The following is a 22,072-nucleotide window of genomic DNA, read 5'->3' as shown; positions in this document are numbered from 1 at the left end:
AATGCTCTGGACTGTACGATAGCTCAGACCCTCTGCCAGGGGTGATGCTGCCTCCTGGGCAGTTGGACCCTGTCTGCTGACATCCTTGGTTTGTCATGAGGGGTGGAGGGGATCTGGTGCTGGCAGCCGGTGTGTAGAAGACAGGGACGCTGCTAACGCTGTTCAGTGCACAGGCCAGCCCCACCACAGAGACTCTTCCAGCCCCAAACGTCAGAAGTGCCATGTTTGAGAGATCGTGCGATATACGAGCAAGTCATTCAAACCAAAGCATTTCAGACTGATATTCATATCCTCTATTTTTCTGGGAGCCATAAATTCAAATTAAATACAGTGTGATCAACAGGATACGGTATGAATGGTCTCAGCTTGAATGGTATGAATTTAAGATAATGTGACATAAAATATTAAAAATATCTGATCACAAATTTTATATATTGTGCATTTCCTCTCAAACTAAAAATTGGTCCAGAAACACAATTTCAGAGCTGTCACGTTGAGGATAGGTATAGTGGGGTATGGTATAGCCACATGACATTACCGGTGAGCTGGCAAACAGAAATGTTTTGATCTGTGAGTTATTCAGGTGCAAATCCATTCCAAACATACGTTTGCCCTGTATTGAGGAGTGAATGAAAGAGTGGCGTGCAGACTTTTATGTGCCTGCAGGTACATAAATGTGTTTGATTTGTCTCAACCTATAGAGATTTGCTCTAAAATATCATTTCACCAATACTCTAGGGCTTGCGCATAATTCTTCTCGGAAATTATTCCTCAGATAATTTGCACTTATCAAACTTGTAATTATTCCAACAAATAGGAAGTTGCCTTTGAATGAGACTATTTCCAGAGCATACAAAGCGGGGTGATTTTAGATTGTTCCCGTGTCTCGGTCCCCGGCAACGTCTGTGAGCATCTGGAGGCGGAAAGCGTTTGCTCTTTAGTGCCCGGGATTGCCATTGTTGTGAGAGATGCCGGAGGACATCAGGTCGCCCAGTCCTCGCAGCAGAAGCCAGCGGAGGTGCCCATGCATCTCAGACGCTCCTTGACTGTTCTTTGGTCATCGGCACTGTGGCAGGAGTGACGACTCAGAAGCCGCGCTGGTGGGGCGCTTACTGGCTCACCTGTCGCTTCTCAGTTCAGCACAGGAGTCACTGTGAGGTACAGTGTGTTTCTCCGAAACTAAAAAGGGAGACTGTAAAGCAGGGGTTGGCAAACCTTTTCTGTGAAGGGCCAGCTATTCACTGTTTTCAGCTTTGTGGGGCAGATGGTCTCCATTGCAATGACTAAGCTCTGCCCTGGTGGTGTGAGCGCAGCCATCGTAGACCACAGACAAGTGAGCATGGCTGTCTTCCAATAAAGCTTTATTGACAAAAACAATCAGGGGGCCTTGTTTGTCAACTCCTGGAGGAGGAAATGACAACCCACTCCAGTATTCTTGCCTGGGAAGTCCCACAGACAGAGGAACCTGGCGGGCTACAGGCCGTGGGGTTGCAAAGAGTCGGACACGGCTGAAGTGACTCAGTATGGAGTAAAGCGTAAGTATTTAAAGACACAGACAAGAACAGAGAATATAAAGAGATACTTGAAGTGTAGCCGAGAATGCTAACTTCCTCTCCACCATCCATTCCTCTCTCTTCTTTAAGATCAGTCGTTTATACTGTTGAGGCCGGCAAGGTCTCCTCTTTAGTGTGTCTATATCCCGGTCTCTCCTGCCGAAAGGAGTCATTCTTAAAGTGAGAGCAGAGAATATGAATGAGGCGTCTGGGAATGCTCTGTAAAGAGGATTCATCTAACTAGCAGAAGCTCTTTTGCATTTGACCTTTCTCTCTTTTCATGCCTGGAACATGGGAATGATTTTTGGAGCTAGTGTGGCCATTTTGTGATTAAGAGGGTAAGTCCAAGAACATGTCAGAAACCTTAGCCTCTACATCTATAAGCCAATGAAACAAAGCCTGCAGCAGCTGAACCTGTTATGTGAAAGAAACAACCTTTATATGTACTTAAGCTGATGTTGAAATTGAGTCTCTATTTCCTGCATAACGAAAATTCTGATACATGTTGATAACAGACGCATAGTGCAGCTTACAAATACTAGATTTGACACAGTGAGTTATGACTATTTTAACCATGAAGAGGCAGTATTTCTGATTCAAGACCTTGTCCATCCAGATCTGATGGCCAGTCGTGAGTCTAACCCTGACCTTAGATAATGACTCTTTCTATACTTCCGTTTTCTCCCCTTCAAAATTGGGATAAAAATATTACATGGCTTAATGGTATTGTCGAAAGACTTCAATATGACGACGGATGTATAAAGTAAGTGGCAGATGGTAAGTACTCAAACACTGTTCATTATTAATGCAATTACTGTTACTCGTTATTTTGTTGATCTGGTGAATGATTGTTCACTTCTTTGAAACAAGGATGTATATGAGAGTAGTTGGTGATGACTTTTTTCCCATCCTCACTTTTCAGGTGTCCCCTTTATCACTAGAACAATACATGGAAATCCACCCACCATCTTGAGGTTTTTAATAGTTGTTACATGTCTGACAGAGCGCCAGGTGTGGGGTTCTCAAGATGAGTAAGAGTTCCTGTCCTCTGTGGGTAGTGGCAACCTGGGCAACAAGCAGATGTAATTATCAGCTGGACGATGGAAATATGGAGTTCAGCGGGAGAAACAAAGAAGGTGTTCATTTCTACCCTGCCGAACGGAAATGGTCTGAAGCTCGAGAGGAACTGGGTGTGAAACATGAGTAATGAAGAGGCGCAGTTGATGCAATGTTATTAGTAACTAAGGATAAGAAGAAGAAAACTGTAAGCCTCAGAGAAAATGCGTGAGAGCGTTTTCCCTTCTTTCCTCCGGTCACCCGGCCCTCCCGCTCTGCGGGCGCCCCTCTCGGCCGCAGGAACAGGCTTCGCGGCTCTCGGGTTTCTGCTCGGCGCAGCCAATGCGAGGCGGCTGTGGACGAGCGGGGCGGAGGAAGCAGGGTGGGGGCGTTTCTCTCCCTAGTTTCCTCTCTGCTCCAGGTCGGCAGCTTCCTCCCGCTGGGGGACGGGCTCCTGGCGGGGGCCGGCCCGCCGCCGCCGTCCTCCGGCGTGGGGCCCGCCGCCCGCCTCCGCCTCTCCCGGGCGTGGGCAGTCGGCTCCGTGTTCACACGACTGGCCGCGGGGTGTCCCCGTCTCGGGTGCTTTTCTCTTAATCCTGCCCCCATCTTTGAAATCCTCCCTTTGTGCAACTCTCCGTGGACACCTACTCTATTTCACGGTGGTAACTGTCTCCATCTGGGATCCTGACAAACTCGGTTGCCAACAAGGGTGAGATCCGAGGGATTCGGGCCAAGTGTGGTGCAATAGGGAGGGCTGGTGACTGCGGAAAACAGATGTTAAAGTGGCAGTTGCTCCTCGGCTCTGCCTGCTTGTGCCATTGAAAATATGATTCCAGTTTTGTCGGATCTGATTTTTCAGTTCAGTTCAGTTCAGTTCAGGCGCTCAGTCGTGTCCGACTCTTTGTGACCCCATGAATCGCAGCACGCCAGGCCTCCCTGTCCATCACCAACTCCTGGAGCTCACTCAGACTCACGTCCATCGAGTCGGTGATGCCATCCAGACATCTCATCCTCTGTCGTCCCCTTCTCCTCCTGCCCCCAATCCTTCCTAGCATCAGAGTGTTTCCCAGTGAGTCAAGTCTACGCATGAGGTGGCCGGTGGAAGCTGAAAATACGCATTTTAAAGGTTGTTGGCTTGTTCTTTGTGTTTGGCTGCGCCATGCAGCACGCAGGATCTTAGTTCCCCAAGCAAGGATTGAACTCACATCCCCTGCATTGGGAGAGCGGAGTCCTAACCTCCTGACGGCCAAGGAAGCCCCCAAATACACATTTTAAAAGAAGAAATGTTCCTATTTACAAAAATGCTCTATGGGCCAAAGAAAAAATGTTTAAATTTGACCTGTGGTTGCTACTGCTATAAACCAACAGCGCTGGTCATCAGGGGGACAGATTGCTCTACACTAGTACTAATGCCGGAGAAGGCGATGGCGCCCCACTCCAGCACTCCTGCCTGGAAAACCCCATGGACGGAGGAGCCTGGTGGGCCACAGTCCCTGGGGTCGCAAAGAGTCGGACACGACTGAGCGACTTCACTTTCACTTTTCACTTTCATGCATTGGAGAAGGAAATGGCAACCCACTCCAGTGTTCTTGCCTGGAGAATCCCAGGGATGGGGGAGCCTCATGGGCTGCCGTCTATGGGGTCACACAGAGTCGGACACGACTGAAGCGACTTAGCAGCAGCCGTACTAATGATTGTCACCTCATGCCAACACGGCACACTTTATTTTGTTTAATCCTTTCAACAACACCAACTTGAGGGAGGTTCTGTTTTCCTCCTTGTACGGAGGAGGGTGTGTCTGTGTGCGTGAGTGTTCAGTCACTCAGTCATGTCCGACTCTTGTGACCCCGTGGACTGCAGCCCGCCAGGCTCCTCTGTCCATGGGGCTCTCCAGGCCAGGATACTGGAGTGCGCTGCCATGCCCTCCTCCAGGGGATCTTCCCGACCCAGGGATAGAACCCGTGTCTCTTATGTCTCCTGCACTGGCAGGCGAGTTCTTTACCACTATCACCACCTGGGAAGCCCACAGAGGAGGACACTGGTGTATAAATAATTCCAAAGAGGTTGCATGGTTCAGCTGAGGCTGTGTCTAGATAAGAGCCCACAGGGATGTTCTGGAGCTTGAGTTCTCCAGCTCGGCCTCTCTTCTCCTCCTTCTTCCTTTTTGGTCGCACAGCACGTGGGCTCTGAGTTCCCCAGCTGGGGGTCGAACCCACACCGCCCGCACTGGAAGCGCAGAGTCTTCACCGCTGCACCAACAGAGAAGGCCCTCTTCTGCCTTTTTGACTAACTGGGTCACCGTGAGCAAGGCACTGGGGCTCAGCATTCTGCACCTCTTTATGTCTGTGACTGAAGTAACCATTTTCTTCACTGGGATCTTCTGATCTTAACCAGTTGTCTGGGGTCCACAGACAACACCCATGCGTGTCACTTCAGTCATGGACCCCGTGGACTGTAGTCCGCCAGGCTCCTCTGTCCACAGGATTCTCCAGACAAGAATACTGGAGTGGGTAGCTGTTCCCTTCCCCAGGGGATCTCTCCAACCCAGGCATTGAACCCAGGTCTCCCATACCGCAGGCAGATTCTGTACCAGCTGAGCCACCAGGGAAGCCCAAGAATACTGGAGTGGGCAGACAGTATAGCCCACCAGGCTTCCCTGTCCATGGGATTTCCCAGGCAAGAGTACTGGAGCGGGCAGCCTATCCCTTCTCCCGCCGATCTTCTCGACCCTGGAATCAAACCAGGGTCTGCAGCATCTCAGGCGGATTCGTTACCAGCGGAGCCCCCAGCAAAGCAACAAGAGAAGCCACTGCGATAAGAAGCCCACACCCCGCAGTGAAGAGCAGCCCGCTCAGCCAAATGAAGAGCAGCCCGCTCACCACAACTAGAGAGAAACCCATGCAGCAATGAAAACCCAGGGCAGCCCAAAGCCCAGAGAACGTGGCGCTGGACTGCCCTGGTGGTCCAGTGGTTAAGAATCTGCCTGTCAGGGCAGGGCACACGGGTTCGATCCCCGGTCTGGGAGGATCCCACCTTCTGTGGAGCAGCTAAGCCCAGGTGCCACAGCTACTGAAGCCCCCACACCCTAGAGCCTTTAAAAAGGAAACATGCCAAGTGTAAAAAGCCGGTCACAAAGGACTACTGTTGTATAGTTCTTGTTATAAGAAATGTCTAGAAAAGAGGGAAATCAATAAAAAACATGACATATGAACTGAAGGTTAGAAAAATCTGTGTCCCTTATTCACTAACTAATCTGTCCGTCCATGCACCAACACGGCCTTGGACACCCACAGAGCATGCTGTACTCTGCTGAGACGTGAGGATAAAAAAGGTGTAGTCCAGCTCATTCCTTCCAAGAGCTGATAGCTTTTTCGGGGAGAAGACTTTAAACAAACAGGTGAACGAGAAGCTGCCGCTGGGACAAGTGTAACAAGTGAGAAGTGAGTGGTGGTATGAAATTATTGAGAACCTGAAGAACCTGGCTTGGTCCTGCAGTAAGGGCATTCAAGGAAGGCATCTCAGAGTCCAAATCTGGAGGTGAGATGGGAGTGGAGGTTGGAGGGGGAACGAGAGAGGGGGCAGCAGAACGCTGAGCGTGACTCTGTGGCGGGAAGTGGCCTGGGCCGCGGGGAGAAGGCCTGTGAGATGGAGCCAAAAGGTGAGCCAGGGTGCTAAGAGAAGCTGGAGGCCAGCGCCGGGCCAGGAGGGGCCTCTCGGGGTCTCAGGTTATTGGTTAAAATGTGTCCCTTCAAAGAGGTACTTTGAGGACTTCTGGGAGGTCCATCGGTCACCTTCCAACGCAGGAGGTGTGGTTCCACCCCTGGTCCGGGAGCTGAGATCCCACATGCCTCAGGACCAGAAAACCCAAAAAACATGAAACAGAAGCAATATTGTAACAAACTCAATAAAGACTTTAAAAATGGTCCACATAAGAAGGTCTTAAAAAAAAAGATTATTGATGTCCTGTGTGTGCTCAGTCACTCAGCTGTGACCCAATGGACTGTAGCCTGCCAGGCTCCTCTGTCCGTCGGATTATTTACAAGCGAGAAACACTGGAGTGGGTTGCCATATCCTTCTCTAGGGGATATGTGAGACCCAGTGGACTGCAGCACGCCAGACTTCCCTGTCCATCACCAACTCCTGGAGTTCACCCAAACCCATGTCCATCGAGTCGGTGATGCCATCCAACCATCTCATCCTCTGTCATCCCCTTCTCCTCCTGCCCTCAATCTTCCCCAGCATCAGGGTCGTTTCCAATGAGTCAGCTCTTCGCATCAGGTGGCCACAGTATTGGCGTTTCAGCTTCAGCATCTGTCCTTCCAGTGAACACCCAGGACTGAGCTCCTTCAGCACGGACTGGTTGGATCTCCTTGCAGCCCAAGGGGCTCTCAGGAGTCTCGTCCAGCTCCGCGGTTCTTCGGCGCTCAGCCTTCTTCATGGTCTTTACCACTAGTGCCACGGCATCTCCGAATATGACTGTATTTGGAACCAGGGCTGTTGCAGGTGTGATTAGTTACGACGAGGTCGTACTGAAGCCGGGTGGAGGGGCACCTAAGACAGACACACAGAGGGCAGACCGTGCGATGACCCAGGCAGAGACTGGCGTGATGCGGCTGAGGGCCTGGGGTCTGCCAGGAGGGCAGGCCCGCTGGGAAGAGGCGAGGAGGGCCTCTGCACCGCGTTCAGAGCGGCCAGACCGGCTGGGCCTGCACTTTAGACTTCCAGGCTCCAGAACTCTGAGGCAATACCCTTCTGTTGTTCTAAGCTGCTTAGTTCCTTATACTTTGTTACAGCACCTGCAAGAAAGTAGGTCATCATAGCAAATAGAATTGGGGGCTTTTGTCCCAAGAGCGTGGGGAAGACTTCCATGGCAAGAATTGAAGCCGGGTGGGGAGGAGAGTGGTCCGGCTACACTGGAAGACGAGGAGAAGGAGGCAAGAGTGCGTGCACTGAGACTAGTTAGGTGACTGAAGGGGACTAGTTAGGAGCCTACAGGGAGACTAGTGAAGACTTTGGTTGCCCAGGAGAGACGACAGTAGTTTGGAACAGGCATTGAGGCTTCACGAGGAAGCTGAAAGAATGGACCTGGGTCCCTCATGTGAGTGAGACACAGAGGCGTGTCAGCGAGAGGTGGACTCAAGACTTCTGGCTCCTCAGTTGGAGGAGAGTGGTGCCAATCACTGAGCTCCGGGGAAGACAGACTCCACAGGGTCTGACAGCGGACGGAGATCTGATACAGTGAAACACGCATGCACAATAAAGCCCTTTTTCTTTACATGTACACGATTGGAATATATACAGCCTGCAATGCCTTTTATCTTCACTGAATAAAGTTATATAAATCAGCACAGGAAAGTTGACTTCTTTCTTATGAATGACTGCCTGATAATCCATTGTGAGGATGTAGCTTAACAATTAATTGTAAATATTTGTTTATTTACTTGGCTGTGCCAGGTTTTGGTTGTGGCACGGAGGATCTAGTTCCCTGACAGAGATCGAACCTGGGCCCTCAACACGGTGAGCACAGAGCCTGAGCCACTGGACCATCGGGGAAGTCCTGGCTTAATTCGTTGAGCCAGTCTCCTATCGAGGCATTCAGGCTGTCTTCAGATTTTAGATTGTTTGATGGCAGGATTTTCACATTTTCAAAAAACTTGACCCCCTGAAAGAAATATTTTTACACGGACAGCCAGCGTGCACATGTATAACCCAGGCACACACACATATATACACAGCACATAGATATTTATCAGAACCTCTGTAAACAGTACTTACCCTTCACGTGTGCTGTATGCTCCGTTCCATGAAGAAAGTGCTAGTTGCGACCTGCTGCTAGCTCTCACCACCTCCAGGTAGGTCACAGCCTGCAGTTTGAACACCTTCAGCGCGTATTTATTAAAGGAAAAGCAAAAATGCTTACGAGTTATTTAAACCTTACAAAGTGGGCTAGGAACGATTGTTCTTCCCATTTTTCAGATCTCAAAAGTGAGGCACAGAAAGGTTGGACAAGTTGTCCGAAATCACAAGCTAGCATGTGGGGGGCGCCACGCTTCAGATCCCGGCCGCCTGACAGCAGTTTATTTTCTTGACCATCAGCTTTCAGTACTTCCTCTAGCCTTAGGACTTGACATGAGACAAGCCAAGTATTTAGACATGCACGGTTCTAAATAGCCTAATTCAGGGTTTTACTCTGTCTCACTTGGGGTACGTCTATTCCTTTACAAGACGGTCAAACAGAACAAGGTGAGTGAACACTGCTATTCACACACCTTGATGACCACAGAAACTAGTCAGAAAGTCCCCTCATTTGCGAATCTCCTCCAGCAACTCCGCATCAGCAGGACACACCCAGAGTCACGAACCCCAAACCCTCAAAAGATCAGTGACGACCCCTAGCAGCACTGAACTGTAGTAAGATTACAGAAGCACTTCTGATTCAGACGGAGTGTGGGGCTTCTCTATTATTTATTGATTTCTCCCCAAAGTTATCAAGTTCTAAAGCCTAATTATTGGTGTACTAGCAGAGACGTTTGGAGAATCATAAGCCCCTTTAGCTAATGCATGGCATATGTCGGAGGGATCCGGCTAATTCACATATCTGTCTGCACTATTAATAGAGAAGGTTACATGCCAATTATCTAGGCTTCAATCAGCCCGTGTGGATACAATAGAGGCAGTGTTCACACACTTGACGTGCCACATTCCTTCTCCAGCAGAAGCAGCTGGGCCAGATAAAGACCACTGGGGTTTGAATATTTAGGAATCTCCTCCACAGAACACTGGGACGGGGACTAGATTGCTACATCAACGGCAGGTATCTTTAACCCGGTTTCTTTTGAAAAATGGCTCGGGGTTTGTACTTCACCAGTCTTTAAACATTTCCTGTTCAGGCTTGTTGGGTGGGTGGGTGGAGGTGCTGAGGAAGAAGGCAGAGACAAAGACACAAATAGCTTAACCGACAAAGGAGAGAATAAGAGGAAGGGGTGAATGGATTCCTATCAAACAACCCACAGGCACTTTCTCGTGGCGTGTTAGAGCCGAGTAGGCTGAGGCGTTTTCCCCTTAAGAGTTCAGCCTTCTGTGTTCAAGAAAGATTCGCGCGCGTGTGCGTGTGTGCCCGTGCGTGTGTGTGCGCGTGCCCGTGCGTGTGTGTGCGCGTGCCCGTGCGTGTGTGCGCGCGTGCCCACAGCTATATATTTCCCCTCCAGGTTTCCCTTTTTTTCCCATTTTCGTTTGTTTCCCCCTCTGCTTCGGAAACTGGATTAGAAGTGCTGTAATCTCATCAGAAAATGCTGCTTCCGGTGGTATTTTGAACCCAGGAACAGAAGCAGAAGCGTCTGGCATCACTGGAGAAAGCCCCAGGTCTCCTGAGAGCCGACGGCGACTTTTTGTTGGCTGGGAGCACGCGTCAGTGATCAGGCAGCTAGCGCGGCAGATGTTGCGGGGGCTGGGGGGAGGGGAGGCAGCTACCTGAGCCTCTGCAGCCGCGTTTCCTAGCCTTCCCTCCGCCTCCCTTTCTCAGATCACCGTATGAAAACAGCGCTGCTCCCCACCTGCCTAAGGTCACACAGCCCGACACAGGCGCGGCGGCAGACAATCCAAAGCAGCCAGTGCCAGGCCCTGCCTCCCAGGCTGTTTCATTAATCCGCTGAGATTACCCAAATACTGCGGCAGACTGCGATACCTTAAAAAAAATCATCAACAGCTAATAGACAAGAGGCAGATACCGGACGCCAGCCGTGGTTTGTGTGCTATTTCAGCCCAGCGTGTATTTTTCCCCACCCTCCCGGATGAAAGTACAGTAATTAACTCCATGCAGTGGGGGGATGGGGGAGGGATTTTTTTTTTTTCCTCCCTCGACTTGAAAAGAAATTCTGGCAGATAATTTGGCTGAACATGAAAAGGGAGAGGCTGCTTACAGCCATCCAAATAAAGTGCTAGGTTGGTGAAGCTCCACAGGCTGAGCTGGTTATTTCACCACGTGAAAAGCAGACATTTATCTGTTCCCATGGAGATGTGTTTTCTACTAGTCAATCAGGCACTGAGGACAATAGCCGGTAGATCTTTTTTTTTTTTTTCATCTTGAGAGACCGTCCTGCTTTATTTTAACGTTTCACCTCCATTTAAAGGAATCTAAATGGAGTCTCAGAAATACCTGCAAGCATAGCCATTATTATTTCAAGAGATCCAAATTAACAAGAAACTTCAACTGCCAAACAAGAAGAGCGGGGTGTGACCACTCCTCCAATTTCACGTCCTTATTTGTATTTCTCTCATTTGTATAAATTTGGCTTCTCGACTTGACCCCTCCCTCCCAAATAAAATAATAAGGTCATGACTTACATGTTGAAAATTTCCAAACAACTGTTGGGAAGCAAGAAGGGACCTTTCAAACAGAACATCACAGAAGCAAGACAAAACTGGCCCAGAAAAGAGAAAAAAAACAAAAACAAAACCTAAAGTGCTGAAAGTCGGATAAGTTGTAAACTTGCCTGAAAAGTGTTCATGCAGAAATGACTAGGGCTGCTATTTGACCTTCGGTGTTTGTTATCAGTCCCCAGAAACCAGATCATGTCCGTTTGCAAAACATGTTTACTTCGGTAGGTGAACTGCCGTGTAAGCGCCTGGAAACTGGGACCCACATAGAGACTTAGAGCTCTTCTTTCAAGAGTGCTTTCCCCCACTCCATTTTCGCACACGCCTAGCGCAGAAGAAAGTGTAGGAGGTCTTCCTGCAGCTGACTGAGAGAGGAGAGCGTGTTTCCAAGGGATCGCCCCTGAGGCCGCTCTCAGCTATGACTCCAGCAGAAGCCTCTGCACGGGATGGCCGTGTCACAGAAGACAGCAGCCAGCCGGTCAGGATTTTATCGTGAAGTCACTTCTTTCTTGTTAATGGAGTCCTTCACAGCATGGGGCAGGAGAGGGAGTGCAAGAAGGCCTCCTGGGCACAAGCCCCGGCTTTTCTGGGCCCTGTGTCTCCAGCTCCCTGAGGGCAGAGGCTCCTGGGCCTCCAGGTGGGCCCTGGGGCAAAGACCCCAACGGGGCCCCTAGGAGGCCAGTGGAGCGGTCGCAGCAAGTGGTGCATAGGGCAAGGGGAGAAACTCCAGCGTCAGTGATGATGGACAACATCCCGTTGCTAAGGAGGTGGAAAGCAGGAATCTACCGTGAGGGTTCACGGGAGTGTGGCTTCCCCGGGAAGACAGGGCCCACATTTCTCCTGTATTGTGGGTAGTTGACTATTTCCTTTTTTTCTCATGTTATTTACTTTTTTAAATTTAAAAATAGACGCAATATGTCACCTCTCTGAAAGATTCGAGCAGCATAAATTTCAGGAAAAGCCTCGAAGTGCCTCGCTCCCCTTGCTCTCACTTCTCGCTCAAGACCTCGAGCGCAACAGCCGACGACTGCTTCTAACACATCCTTCCAGACGCGCTTCACAAATATGTACGTGTTTGTGAGTGGATGTGCCTGTGTGTGTCTGTGGGTACACCCAGGCACAGGCTCTTTGTTTTAAATATACCACTGGAATCAAATTTATAGACGCTACTATACAACTTAGTTTTGGTTTTTTAAACTTATCTATCAGCCTTTTTCTAAGTCTACATACACTTTTTTTAAATTAGCTATTCGTTTTTGAGAAAAATGAGGTTATACATGCTTCTCGGATGGGGGTGGAGAGGATTCAAATCAAAGGGCTCGTGGGGAAGTCGGGCCTCGCCCCTCCCCCGCCGACAATCGCTGTGAGGTTCTCGTGTGTCAGGAACCCTCTCAGCACAGAGCAGCATACACACTTAGCAGACACTCACACTGATCGGTCTTCACCCCTCTCCTGGAGAGTGGTCCGTGTTAGAAACACGGACATTTAACTAGTTATTATTTTAAAATTTTCTTGGGGTGTAGTTGCTCTACAGTGTTGCTGGTTTACTGTTCAGCAGAGTGAGTCAGCTGCAGGCACACATCCACCCCCGCTTTGGGCTTCTTTCCCATCCGTGTCACCCCAGGGCACGGAGCAGAGTTCCCGGTGCTGGCCGGTAGGCTCTCACCATTACCCGCTTTATACAGAGGGTCACTGGAGTAGGTAGGGAAAATGGACGTTTCCAATGTGGCACGGCGCCTCTTTGAGAGGCTGGGCTAAGCGTCCTTCCCTGGTCCTCTGGGCGGGCTGTGGGCGACTCTCAGGCACCCTCTGATCTCCTGACCACTCTGTGCTTCTCTGCTCACACACACTCACCTACTGAGAGCAGTTCCTCTACTCTACACTGTCCTCCACCTGCCTGCATCCGAAGAACTGACTGAATTAACTTTTAAAAGAGGTTTAAAGCAGAGTATTATTAACCCATTAAAATCCATTATTTTTAATGCGCCCCTCCCTGTGGTTTTTAATCTCTCCTCTGGCTTGAGAGTGAGAGGCTCAAGAAAAAGAAAAAAAAATGTCGTTTCTCCCCCGCCCCTGCCCCTACCAGTCCAGAAGGCAGCCACGCCAAGCTCACGCTTGTGCATCTTGTATCTATTACAAATGCAGGCTTCATACTGGCTAATTCCTCCTGTTTATTCCTTGTATCTTGGGCTCAGAGAAAGATCGCAGCTCACTCTTATAACTTAGGTGCAGCTTCCTGCTCTTTTTTTTTTTTTTGGTGCAAGAGTAACGGCAACAGGGATTTAGAACAATGTGTGTCCTTGGAAAGAAGTGGGTGGGATTTTGCGTTGTAAAATTGGTAGGTTGGTGAGGGACGCCCCCCTCTCAGGGGAGGAGTCGGCTTTCATTATCCAGTCAGAAACCTGGTGAAATCATGGATATGATTGAATCTTTTCGTTCATCTAGTGAGGTCTTTTTTGTTCTTTGTTTTTGAGGTGTGTACTGCAAATTTCTGTGACGCCTGGGAAGAAGGAAATTTGAGTTAAAGGGCCGGGCAGCTTCACATGACTCTTAACAAGCCAGCTAATTGAAAAATTTAATTCAGGAAGAGATGCAACGAGGCCGGAGCGAAAGAGGAACCAGGCCTGTTGATGTTCAGAGCAGGAAAGCCGAAGAAGTTGTCATCCCTGAGTTAAAAAATTATGTGGGGCTTGGAAAATATATCACCTGCTGTATTTGTCATTGAAAGTCACAATCTTGTTTGCTGTTTATCTTGAGGCTTGGGGAGCTCGCCTGCTGGTTAGGAAAAAAAGAGGCGAGTTTCTAGGGGAAAAATGCTAGTAATAAGAAAGGGAGGATTAGAAGCCCCAGAAAGAATGGGAGGTGTAAATAATATGTGGGCATTTGGCAATCAGCACAAAAGAATGAGAGACAAAGCCCAGCCTGATGCCGGAAATCCTAAAAACTTAAATGGGAAATCCGGATATAAGAAAAGCATCCCAAAGGATAAAAGAAAACGAAAATCCCTGGAGATCTTTTTCCTCTGTGATGATGTGGTTCCTGGAGTAAATAAAGCTTGGTTTTGCCATGGTGCTCGTGTGAGCAGCTCTGCGGTCAGAGGCACCAGCTTCATGATATGCCTTCAAGGGCTCATCAGGCCAGCTCTGGCTTTTGGACAAAATGGGTAAACTTGGGGAGCAGAGTTTTCCTCCAAAAAAGGGTCGAGATTTGAGGGCAGGAGTGTTTGGTGGGGCGAGAATTGCCCCTCTCCCCAAAGAGACTGATCTGTTCCTCCTTTTTTTTCCTCCTCGGACTTACCTTGAATGGAATTGCCTAAAGACAGAAAAGGCATTTTTAGCCAGAAGCTAAGTTAGGACCAAGTTAAACTCGCTGGACAAGGGGACTCGCTTCCAGACGCCTTCTAAATGCATGCCTTGGGCTGATTGTTATCTCACCTTGAGAAGAGAGGAGGAAGAAGCAGCAGAGGCAGCAGTGATAGGAGCCTCACGTGGAATGATTTATACCTGGATCCACTTTGTCCTCTGAGCCAGTAAGTGGTATAGTTATGTCTGTTTGATAGATAAATGGAGACTGAGAGTCAGACCATCTCCAGGAGATGGCGAAGGACAGGGAGGGCAGCTGCAGTCCACGGGGTCACAGAGAGTCAGACACGACTGAGCAACTGAACAACAGCAGCCAGATCACAGCTAGAAAATGGTGGAGATAAAACGGAATTCTAGCTCAGCGGTTGCTACTTACAGCCAGATGGACAAATCCAGCTCAAGATCTGTTTTTGTAAATAAAGTTTTATTGGAACACAGCCACGGTCACTTAGTTATGTATTGTCTGTGACTATTTTTGAGCTACAATGGCAGAGACACTATGGCTTGCAAAGTCTACAATATTTATTATTAACACTTATTCCTTTACAGAAAAAATTTGCAGATCCTTGCTCTAGATCACCTAAGCCCATGCTCTTAAACCCATATATTGCCTCTGCTCCAAAAATGCCTTTTTAATGTGCTGCTTAACAGAAAAAATGATTATGAAATGTCAGAAATAATAATAATTGGAGAAAAAAGAAAGAAAAGAAAAAAATTGGAAAACTGAATCTGTTAGGATCCAAGGAAGATGTAAAACAAATGAAAACAAACTTTTCTCCTTTTCCCTTTTTTAAATCTCAAAATTTGGAAGCATTTTTATCCTAAATTTAGAACAAACTAAAAATCTTCATCTTTATCAACTTTATCAAAACTGCATACAAATACTTTTCTAAAAAGCCAAACTTCTAGAGTAATTTCCAAAAAAACCACACTATTTTCCACGAGACTTAAAAATTCTTGTTTTTGTATGTTATTTCAAAACTGCAAGAAAAATAAGTTGTTGAAGTGAGAAGCTACCAGATTTGAATCTGATGTTTATCCCATGATAGTTATATACAAACTCTCATCATTTGGAGCTTTGTTTATAAATGTGAAAATTCTGTAACCAAAGAAGAATGAAAACCAAGGACAGTTGGAGTTTCTTACCCAACAGTTATTTTTTTCTATTATTGCCTACTAACGGAAGCTGGAGATCTTGGAAACTGATCTGGTTACCATGTGACTGTTTTGATGTTGTAACAGTGGCTTTGTTTTTCATAGGTTTCCAGGATTGATGAGTATAACTGTACACCCATGTTTTTAAAGTTAATGAACAACATTAATAATAGTGTCTTCTGTGCTGGGCCCTGTGGGCTGTTAGTCCTTTCTCTAGGGTGAGTGGGCTTAGCTGCCCTGTGGCGTGTGGGATCTTTCAGGACCAGAGATAGAACTGGTGTCCACTGTATTGCAAGGTGGATTCTCAGCCAGTGGACTACCAGGGAAGTCCAGGCTGTCAGCTCTGAATACACCGGCGCTAAGTCCTCCTGATAACTCTGCAAGGAAGCCCTTGCTGTTTTCATTTATTAGAGAAGAACAATGAGGAGCGTGCAGTGCCTCAGCTAGCACGCGACTGAATCACCCCCAAAACCTGACCTCACGCTCCATCATCTTTTTGAGTGCCTGCCTTCTCGCTCAACCAGTTTTTACCTACTTGAGTACCTACCATCTATCAGGCACACACATGGTTCTGGGAATTCAGCAGTGAACAAAACACGGAGCTCAGTTAACAAGGTAAAGAGCAGGATGTTTTCAGCTGCCGAGGAGGGCCGGGGAGGGGATTCAGGAGGAGGGACAGGATGGAGAGGTCCGGTTGGGCGCGGTGACCAGGGGTGGGGGCCCAAGGACGCGATCTGTGGGAAAGGCAGAGGCCACAGGTGAAGATCCAGGCTCTGGAAGAGAGCAGCGAGCAGAGGAGGGGACAGAGGCGGGCCCTCGAGATGGGAAGGTCTCTGTGCTGAGGAGTCCTGTTGGCCTCCTGCACTCACCTGTGTGACCGTCACCGAGACCGGCCCAGGCTTGACGGGCTTGGGCACCGCTATCCAGGTGCAGGGTTATCAGACGGCACATCCTCAGATCTAAGAGGATCCTCTGACTTCCCGCTGCGGAACCTCCTTCCCCTTGTCGGACAGGGAAACAAGGCATTCCTCATTTATTTGTAACTGGAAACAATCATAGAAGCTACCAATTACTGAGTACATGCCGTGTATCCAATGCATCATCCTAGCTGCTCGATTGTATTACCTCATTTAATCTGCAAAGCAACCCAGTGGATTTCTGTGGTCTCAAAACAAGAGGATGTGACAGGGAGAGTGTTCAGGGCATTACTTTCTAGAATCTACATGTTTACACTTACATGAACTTCTTCCTAAACTTGTCTGGGAATGCTCCGGCATGCCTAAATTCACAGTAACCCTTTTAGTACGTTACAAAGAATTCTGGTACAGGGAGTACGCCAGCAACTTTATGGAGCATTGAGGTGGGTGGGTGGTGCAATAATCTTCAAGGTGAAAAACAAATGGACTAATTCAAATGTTGTTTTTGGGAAACCCAACTTTGATGATTAATCAAGGCACCTAAATGTGGACATTCTATATTACTTTATCTTAAATGCATTGCTTTTTTTTTTGAAAAAAAATTTTTCTATTTTTAATTTTTGTTTACTTATTTATTTTTTTGAGGGGCTGTGCCATGCAGCATATGGGATCTTAGTTCTTAGACCAGGGATTGAACCCACATTCCCCTCGTTGGCAGTCTGGAGTCTTAACCACTGGACAGCCAGGAAAGTCCTTTATATGTGTTTCTTTCTAGGTAGTATTCCAAACAATGACAGAGGTTTAATAATATTATTTATTCTTATACATGTAACTGAAAAGTTTTCTAGAACCTTCAAATATTTCAGAATACACTGGACATGTCTCAGGATAAAATATTTATATATATATTTTCAGATTTAATGCATGGTGTTTAATACATTACTGAAAACTTACTTTGTCAAGTCATATAATGAATTATGGATTCCAATTATAGTCATTCATTGTATTATGATTTTTTAAAAATGCAAGGTTATTCAGTTATCCAAATACACATGTATTATTTTTGAAATTATTTTCCATCATAGGTTATTCTAAGATATTGACTATAGTTCCCTATACCATACAGTAAACCTTTGTTTCTTGTTGCCTATCTATTTTTTAATTAGAAATCTAGCATTCTATTCATACTAAGTCAAACTAAGTCATGATTTTTTTAGTTAGGCAAAAATTAATGTTTCATAAAATATATATATTATACATATTTATATATAGGTATACAAAAGCTTTTTTACTACACTTGATAAAGGCTTGAGAAAAACCATCAAAAAAAAAAAGAGAGAGAGATGGAGAAATTGGAGAACATAAACTAAATGAAAAGGAAGCATTGAATATGAAATAGAAAAAGTGAAACAAACTAGATGAAAGCAGATCATCATATACTCCAGTTTTCTTAAACATGGCTGCTCATTAGAAACACACCTGGACCTCTGGAGAAAGAAAGCAATACCTGAGCATTTGTGTTTTTCAAAAAATTTCAAGATAACTCTGATAGGCATCGGGATTTTAAAAAGTGATCGCAGGTTTCTCTATGAGATCCTAGTTTTGGTGATATAGGCTTCCGTGGTGCTCTGATGGTAAGAATCCTCCTGCAATGCAGGAGACCGGGGTTCGATCCCTGGGTTGGGAAGATTCCTTGGAGGAGGGCATGGCAACCCACTCCAGGATTGTTGCCTAGAGAATCCCATGGACAGAGGAGCCTGGCGGGCTCCAGTCCATGGGGTCACAAGGAGTCAATAGACTGAGTGACTAAGCACGGCACAGCACACAGAGCTCTATTATTTTTCTGTTGACCGATTATGATACAATGGTATTAAGCGAGAAAGAGTTACATGATCCCAAGAGTAAAACATGCTTATCAGTTTTCACAATCAATACCCAGACAAAAAATGAGATAAAATTGCAAGCCATAATGCGAACATGATTAACTTAACACCACAAAATAATTGTATAAAATGGCATAGAGTGTAAAAATAACTGTAAAAATTGTATAGAATATGCAATGGACGGGGGCGGGATCAAGCAGAGTGATGTGGTACCTGGGAGCGCACGCATGCGCGTGGTTTCATCCCCGCCCCCCCCCCCCCCAGCCGGTCTAGTCTTTGGGTTGGTGCATTTAAACTATTCACTTTTGAGGTAATTATCGATATATATGATCCTATTACCATTTTCTTGACTGTTTTGGGTTTACTTTCTGTAGGGCTTCCCTGATAGCTCAGCTGGTAAAGAATCTGCCGGCAATGCAGGAGACTGGGGTTCGATCCCTGGGTTGGGAAGATCCCCTGGAGAAGGGAAAGGCTGTCCACTCCAGTGTTCTGGCCCGGAGAATTCCATGAACTGTATAGTCCATGGGGTTGAAAAGAGTCAGACATGACTGAGCAGCTTTCACTTCACTTTACTTTCTGTAAGTCTTTTCCTTCTTCTGTGTTCCCTGCCCAGAGAAGGTCCTTCAGCATTTGTTATAAAGCTGGCTTGGTGGAGCTGAGTTCTCTTAACTTTTGCTTTTCTGGGAAGCTTTTGATTTCTCCATCAAGTCTGAAGGAGAGTCTTGCTGAGTAGAGTATTTTTGGTTGGAGGTTCTTCTGTTTCTTCACTTTAAATATAGCATGCCATTCCCTTCTGGCTTGTAGAGCTTCTGTTGAGAAATCAGCTGATAGCCTGATGGGAGTTCCCTTGTGTGTTATTTTTCACTTATACCTTGTTGCTTTTAATATTTTATCTCTGTCTTTAATTTTTGTCCTTTTGATTGCTTTGCGTCTCAGTGTGCTGCTTCTTGGGTTTACCCTGCCTGGGACTCTGTGCTTCCTGGACTTGGTTGACTGTTTCCTTTACCGTATTCAGGAAGTTTTCAGCTATCATCTCTTCAAATATTCCCTCAGACCCCCCCCCCCCTTCTCCCTGGGACCCCTTTAGTGGGATGCTGGTGCGTTTCCCTCTGAGGCTGTCTTCATCTCTCGGCATTGTTTTCCACGTTCTGGTCTGTGGAGTGATTTCCACCCTCTGTCCTCCAGCTCAACTGTCCCTTCCTCTGCCTCAGTTACCCTGCTGTGCACTCCTTCTGGAGTTCTCTTCACCTCTGTTTGTTTGTTCTTTAGTTCTTCTCGGTCTTTGTCAAACATTTCCTGCGTCTTCTCAATCGTTGCCTCCATTCTTTTCCCCAAGATCCAGGATCATCTTCACGACCATTATTCTGAATTCTTTTTCTGAAAGCTTGCCTATCTCCACTTCATTCAGTTGTTTTTCTGGGGTTTTATCATGTCCCTTCATCTGGGACATAACTTTCTGCTTTTTCATTGTGATTAACTTTCCATAATACAGTTTTTGTTTTAGCCACTGTGAGACTGTGTTTCTTCCTGCTGCTTCTGCTGCGCTCTGATGGATGAGGCTAACAGGCTTGGGTAAGCTTCTTGACGGGAGGGAGTGGTGATGGGAAAAACTGGGTCTTGCTCTGACGGGCAGGGCCTTGCTTAGTAAAACTTTAATACAATTATTTGCTGACGGGTGGGGTTGAACTCCCTCCCTGATAGCTCTTTGGCCTGAGGTGACCCAAACAGGTGGCTCTATGGTAGGGATAATAGCGAACTGCAAGAGGATTTACACCAGGGGGGACTGTCCAGTGCTCCCGACCCTGCTGACCCATGCCCCCACGGGAGACCCTCCAACCGGAAACCCTCCAACCCTAGCAGGGAGTTTTGGTTCAGTCTCCCGTGGGGTCACTGCTCCTCTCCTCTGGGTCTTGGTGCATGCAAAATTTCATTTGTGCCCTCCAAGACTGGAGGCTTTGTTTTCCCCAGTCCTCTGGAAGTCCTGTAATCAAATCCTGCTGGCCTTCAAGTTCCGATTCCCTGGGGATTCCCAGCCCCTCTGTCAGATCCACAGGCTGGGAAGTTCAGAACCTTCACAACAGTGCAGAACTTCTTTGGTGTCACCGTTCTCTAGTGTGCGGGTCACCCGCCCGGCGGGTATGGGGTTTGATTTTGTTGTGATTGCGCCCCTCCTACCGTCTCGCTGTTGCTTCTTGTCTTTGGATGTGGGGTATCTTTTTTTGGTGGGTTCCAGCGTCCTCCTGTGGATGGCTGTTCAACAGCTAATTGTGATTTTGGTGCTCTTGGAGACGGAAATGAATGCACGTCCGTCTACTCCACCATCTTGAACCTAAAACACTGTATTTTTTTTTCCATACAAAATGTTTACTATTTTCTATTTCTTGTTAGGAAAAATGGGCTTATTTGAATTATGGTAAAGAATTTAAGATATCAACTTAAAAATATTCAAGGGACAACATATTATTTTTTTCAAAATTATGCCGAGCATAGCCTGGCTGTTGTCTAACGCATGCATGCATGCTAAGTCACTTCAGTTGTGTCCGACTCTGCAGCTCTCTGGATTGCAGCCCACCAAGCTCCTCTGTCTACGGGATTCTCAAGGCAAGAATACTGGCGCGGGTTGCCATGCCCTCCTATAGGGAATCTTCCCAACCCAGGGGCAGAACCCGCATCTCTTACATCTCCTGCCTTGGCAGGCATGTTCTTTATCACTAACGCCACTTGGGAAGCCCAGCTGTAGTCTAATAGCAATCACTAATTATTTTCTTTGCTAATAAAACACAGTTTGCATGTACACACATACATATACTTTAAATTTTATTTATCTTGACTGCTACCTGCTTCAGGGAAAGCTAGGACCTCAACAGTCCCAGGGCATGAAGTATTGATTGGTATCAGTGGTTCTCACCTCAGCCACAGGTCAGCTCATCTTCACAGCTTTAACAAATTCTCAATGCCTAGACTCCACTCCCAGCTGGTGTGGCTAAAGTAGTCTAAGCGGTTAAGGTAATTTTATTTCTCTTGGGAATAACTGATTAAGGACTAGCCATGTGACATGATTCTGACCAATGAGATGTGAAGTAAGTGGGATGGTCTGTGTCTCTCAGATGATTATTCTTGCTCATGATAAGCAAGGGAAGAATTATTCTCTCTTCCAAGTCTTAGGCATTTTGTAGGTGAATAAATGCCAGCAGGTGCTGTGGCAGCCGTTTTGTGGCTAAGAGGGGCAAACCTGAGATTCAAAGCGAATATACCAAGGCAGGCAGAACAAGATCCAAAGAACCTGGGGCCAGAATAATTGAATTAACCAACCCTGGAGCTGCCCTAATAGGAGGACATTCATGCATAGTTTTGGTGGTTTCTCTGTTTCCTGGAGGTCTAAGCGTCTTCAGTTTTACACAAGGAAAGTGGAACACAGAGAGGTTACGTGCGCTCTGCAGTCACACGGCTGGTAAGTGAGAAAACCAGGGTCTGAATCTGTCTGGATCCAGTTCCGTGCTCTGAATGACTAAGGTATAGGACAGGGATCGGCAAAGTATGGCTTGCTGGCCAAAACCCACTCACCACCTGTTCTTATAAATAAGGTTTCATTGGAACACAACCAGACCCATGGCTTTATGCACTGTCTGTGGGTATTTTTCACATTACTCCATCAGCGCGGCTGTGAGAGACGCCGAGTGGCACATAAAGCCCGAAGCATTCAGCGTCTGGCTCTTGATGGGAAGTCTGCAGACTCTTGGCGGTGTAAGCCCATCGTGGGGAGTCTGCAG

Source organism: Oryx dammah, unplaced genomic scaffold, assembly GCF_014754425.2.
Source record: "Oryx dammah isolate SB20612 unplaced genomic scaffold, SCBI_Odam_1.1 HiC_scaffold_10, whole genome shotgun sequence".
NCBI lineage: Eukaryota > Metazoa > Chordata > Mammalia > Artiodactyla > Bovidae > Oryx > Oryx dammah.
This window is presented reverse-complemented; position numbering follows the sequence as displayed.